General features: G+C 36.4%; 1 pseudogene; it reads left to right on the top strand.

The window, feature by feature from the left end:
• The first annotated feature begins 4,706 nt into the window (after positions 1 to 4,706).
• Positions 4,707 to 5,110, top strand: LOC101608696 (annotated as a pseudogene).
• The last annotated feature ends 476 nt before the right edge of the window (positions 5,111 to 5,586 follow it).

The following is a 5,586-nucleotide window of genomic DNA, read 5'->3' as shown; positions in this document are numbered from 1 at the left end:
ACCTCTCTTCACATAGCATTTTCATACTTTTATCAGAATAAACCATAAAATTCAATTTACCACTCCAAAAGGAATCTTCAGTTGCAACTGCTAAATCTATAACCATTCTTAACCCCCAAAACAGTTTAAAAAAGAACAAAATCCACATGGTCAGATTCATCTCAGCCACTTCTCACATTCTGGCACCAATTTTGTAGTAGATGGCTATACATCACTGGGATGAACTTCCAAAGCAGGCACTGTTATGGAGGAATGGATATTCATTGAAGCTTACAGATACAGGGGAAATTCCATAATGGTAGAAAAAGATAGCCTGCTTTCACAGCTCCAAGCAAAAAGAGAAGCTATAAGCCACACCAGCACCACCAAAAAGCAAGCAAGCACACTTCTGAAACTCCAGGCAGAATTTGAGCACTCTGCATATATTTAGACCAGCATTCCAAATCTACCCTTACACCTAGACCCTAGGATCCACCCACAGTGAGATTTCCTCCAGCCAAGTGGCTGGAGATCTAAATTACAAACTGTAAGAAAATCCCAAATATATTGAGGGGGCACCCACTCGAGCTACCACAGAAGGCTTGATAAATGCTTTTAAATATACTATGTGCACATGATTTGGCTCTTTTAATACCATACATATGCTGCTGTTATCCCATCCAGATCTCATTTCCCTAGTTGAAGTAGCCATACCTCAGCTGCTGTGTATATACACTATATGGACTACCTTTCTTCCCCAATTGGCTCTTGGCTGACAGGAACTACTTTGCTTGGTAATCTCCGGAAAATTATGTTTCGATCTGGCCCCTGAGGTCCTACAAATGTAAGATGGAAAAAAAACCTTTGTCTCTGGGCTGAAATTTTGGTTGTAATTAAAATTTTTCCAGAGCTTCATAAATTTCAGTGTGATACTAGAGTTCTGCAACCACATGTTTTCCTAACTTCTCCTGCTTTCCTCATTTAGAGGTTTCCAATGAAATCTCACCATGAAAAGTAATTTTCACCAGAATCTGCCTTCAGCTATGCTTCTAGAAAGCCCAAACTAAGACACATAAACATTTTTCTTAAGTTTTACATCCCCACTAAATGTTAATCTAATCATATATATTCACTGGCAAAGTTAATCTAATTATATATATTCTCTTGGTATAAACAAGTATGCACAGTATTGTAATACCATTAATTCCCCTACCCTAACATGTTATGATTGGTCATGTATTTAATAACACTTAACATTAAAAATACTTCATTTTGAAGACATATGTTCTTAGAATAGACTTCAAAATATTGGTATCACAGGTCTGAATGAGAAAAGTCAGAGTTTTTCTTATAAAAAGTGGGGATCACAATTTTCACTTCTTCAAGGGTAATCAGGCATACAAAAATGAGTGTGGAGGGCATGCATACAGATTCCAAATGTTCAAAGTTAAATTGAAGCCAAAGACTCAAAGAACTCATATAAAATGGCATTTACATTATCCTTTGTCCCGTTTTACAGACAAGATAATAATGGTTCAGAGAGTTCAATTGTTTAAGAACCATACTGTGGTGACTAGTAAATCTGAGATTCTAATACAACTTTTTCATTTTTGGTTTAGGGTATAGTACATTCCTATATACTTCTTTCAAACTAGTTTAAAGGAATGGACTTATTTGTTCACAGTTGGTAATTACATAAAAATACAATTGAGAGTTGACAACAAATAACACTAAATCCCTCCTTTTTTTCTCAGAATTTAAGCTTTCCAGTTAGGTAACCTCTTCATAGAAAGTCCTAAATGTTCTATACCAGACCACTGGGCCTGTTACCAAGAATTCACATGAATATTCAGAGTTTGAGAAAAGACTCATGGTTCAATCATGTAAGGTACCTGCTATAGCCCATAGGGTGGAGCGGGGACCAAAGTCCAATTAAGGAAAGGCTTGCTTTTCTTCCATCTTGTGCTGCCATCAGAGCATGTAAAAATAAAGTAGGCCAGAGCAGCAGGAGAAAGAGTTTCAGAGTTGTGACCCTTTAAGGGAGTTCTTTTCAATGAAAGCAATCCTGCCCCCTGGGAGGATTTTCTTAAAATAGGCAAGTTGTTTGTTTTTGGTTGCACCACTGTTTGTGGTGTGAATAAGGGATCTAAAGTATCTTGCATTTCCCAAGACCTTGATGCATAAGATGAACTGTCTCACTTCAAGTATGATTGTCAAATATCATATAGGCCAAAACATGTTTACAGTTATTTGAAAATTGACCTTAAGTTCATTTCATATCTAAATTTAAAGTATAGTTTATGATTTTCAGTTACACTGAAGTTAACACTCATAAAATACTGAGGTAATTTAGGGATGGTAGCACCCCCAAGCTGAATAGCTTCCTGTTGGCTAAATGTAGAATTTGTACTTGGGTCTGTAGGAAAAAATCTAGATTATTGCACTGTAATACAGGTCAGAAATGTTAGGAAGGTCTGGCTTTTCCTTATCTCTGCCCCCTTAGTGAGACCTTCTACTAACTTCTGAGAATGCCCTTCCTAGAATATTAAGATTTCTGGGAAGATAGATCTTTCCTAGAAATACCATCCCAAGGCATCCAATATCAGGACTAACTGGCTAGACTAGCCACACATCCATGGGACTCACATAAAAAATCCCAACCTCAGTCTTGAGGTGGTCTTTTCAAACCACCTCTTGCATCCTTGGGCAAAAGCTATGTCTCCCTTCCCTTAAGCATTCCTTCCCTTAAGACTCTCCCTCCAAAATCTCTAAGATATGATGAAATATTTCTGAACCTTAATCTGTGGTATTTGGATTTCAATCATTCAATTTATAAGACAAGAACCTGAAGTTATTATCAGTGCATTGGTGAATATTAATGCATTGGCTGAGAACACCAAAATTCTTGTATTAATACTTTTTTTTAAAAAAGCTTATACACCAAGAATATTTTTACTCTCTTAAGAAATCATATCATTTACTATAGCCATGAACATAATTTACATGTCAATGTATTAATTCTGCATCCTCAGGGATTCTACACATTAACAGTACTTGACTACTTCAATATACAATAAATATTTTCATGTTGAAATATACATTCATTCTTTGTAGTTTACTTATGAGTTTGTATTCCATAATTACAATCCAAATTGTGAGTTAAATGGCCATAGGGCCCAGAAGAGGGACAAGGCTGGAGAAATGATGCAGCTGTTAAAGGCACCTGTTTGCAAAGCCCAATAGCCTGGATTTGATTCCTCAGTACTCATGTAAAGCTAGATGCACAAAATGGTGCATGCAGCTGGAGCTCATTTAAAGTGGCAAGACACCCTGGCATGCCCATTCTCATTCTCTCTGTCTCTTCCCCTGTCCTTGCAAATAAATAAATAAAAATATTTATTTTAAAAGAAAGAATGAAGCACAGGTTATCTTATCTTTTCTTGGTCTTAAGAACTAAGATGAGTTTTCACTAATCAAGCATTGCCAACACTGGTGATATCTGCTAAGGGGCTGGTAAGAGAAACTACTCATTAAAAAATGAGAGTTAATCCAGGTATGGTGGTGCATACCTTTAATCCCAGCACTTAGGAAGTAGAGGCAGGAGTATCACTGTGAGTTATACTGAGACTACATAGTGAATTCCAGGTCAGCCTGGACTAGAGCAAGAACCTACCTTGAAAAGAGAAGAAAAAAAGAAAGAAAAAAGATAAAAAAGAAAGAAAGTAAATAAATAGGAGTTAAATGTAGGAGTTAGCGATAAAATTTCTATAAAAATAAAATATTTCTCTGCTTATTTCAAGTACATGGAGAATCCTCCAAAAATCATTTATTAATAAAATGCACTAAAAACAGGCATACATATTTAGCAGGTCACAGGAGTTATAGACAGAAGCTAGGTGCTTATTACCTAAACTGTGTTAGCGGAGTCTAAAACCACTTCGCTTAAACTCTTTGGGAGCATAGAGCTACATAGAGTAGATTAAGTGTCTCTCACTGTCTGCAAGAGTTTCCATTGATACTTGCTAACTTATTTTAGAATTAAAATGAGCTAATGTAAGGATTAAAGACTGCCTGTTTTGTTTCTAAATATCATATATATATATACATATATATATACATATATATACATATATATATACACACACATATATATATACATATACATATTATATATATGATATATAAATGAATATGTGATAAATAAGATAATTAAGTTATTAAGAAGTAGATTAGTGAGAAATTAAGCAAATTATTTAAAAGTCCTCTATTTTATACAGAGTAAACCACAAGTTTTTTGAACTTAAATATTATAAGCATAATCTAAATATTATTTGATCCATAAACATTCATCACATTTTTTCAGAAACAAACATATTATTTCCAATAAACCTGAAATCATGTGGATACAAACCTATTTATCCTAATACTCAACTTACTGCTCTCAAACAATAATTAATACTTTATTTAGCCATACAACAAATACATACTAAATTCCTGTTATCTGCCAGAAATAATTTTAGATAATTAAATCTATAGGACAGAAAAACATAGATAAAACTTTACCCTCTGGGAATTTACATTCTATTGAAGTAGATAAATAATAATATTCAAAACCAAATTACACCACATTTAACTAAATTACAGGTAAGGACAAAAATAAGTTAGTAAAAGAATAAAATTAAAGACAGGAAACCCTTTTCCCTGGCTGGCAGCACAGAGGCCACACAATGCCTGGAGTTACTGTAAAATGCATAAACCAGCTGGAGTTTGTCAGAGCTCTGGCAGCCTTTTCCAACAAGTCCAGGAAGCTAAAAGTTCCCAAATGAGTGGACACAGTCAAGTGAGTATGCTCTCTATGATGAGAATTGTTTCTATAAGTGAGCTGCATCCGCAGCAGGACACTTGTACCTCCAGGGTGGTGGTGGGGTCAGCTCCAAGTCCAAGAACTGTAGAGGATGTCAGAGGAAAGGAGTCATGCTCAGCCACTCAGTCCAGCCTCCAATAGTGTGGCCCATTTGGTCCTCCATGCTCTGGAAAAGGACCAGATGGGGACTGCAAGCTGACACCTCAGGGACAGAGAGATCTGGACATTATTGCAGGACAGCTGGCAGCTTCCAGCAAGAAACATTAAAACAAGGTTGCTGGCTTAACCAGTTGCCCATCACCAGACAAGTGGATAATGAAGTTGTGGTACATTTACACAGTGGAATTCTACTCAGCAGGAAGAAAAAAAAAATGATAGAATGAAATTTGTAGGAAAATAGACTTGGAACTGATCACACTTAACAAACACACACAATCACAGACAGACAAATGCTGCATGTTCTCATTCATCTTGGTTCTGGACATAGAATGGCTTGAGTTTCTGGCCTACCAGACAGACAACTAGAGACCCAGACAACAGGGATGGAAGGGTTGGGGAGAGGGGAAGGGGAGCATGGCAGGAAATAAAGGCAAAAATAAACCCACAATAAATTAGTACCATAGAAAACTTTCTCCTCCAAGACCAACTAAAAGATTTAACCTCCAACAGGTATTTGGTGTGTGTGTGTGGGGGGGGTGGGGTTGTTGTCCAGAAAGAAGGGCCCAGAAGTTGGTGGGATGAAG

The sequence above is a fragment of the Jaculus jaculus genome, chromosome 10 (assembly GCF_020740685.1).
Source record: "Jaculus jaculus isolate mJacJac1 chromosome 10, mJacJac1.mat.Y.cur, whole genome shotgun sequence".
Taxonomy (NCBI): domain Eukaryota; kingdom Metazoa; phylum Chordata; class Mammalia; order Rodentia; family Dipodidae; genus Jaculus; species Jaculus jaculus.
The sequence above is the reverse complement of the archived record's forward strand: the minus strand, read 5'-3'. Positions and strand labels throughout refer to the sequence as shown.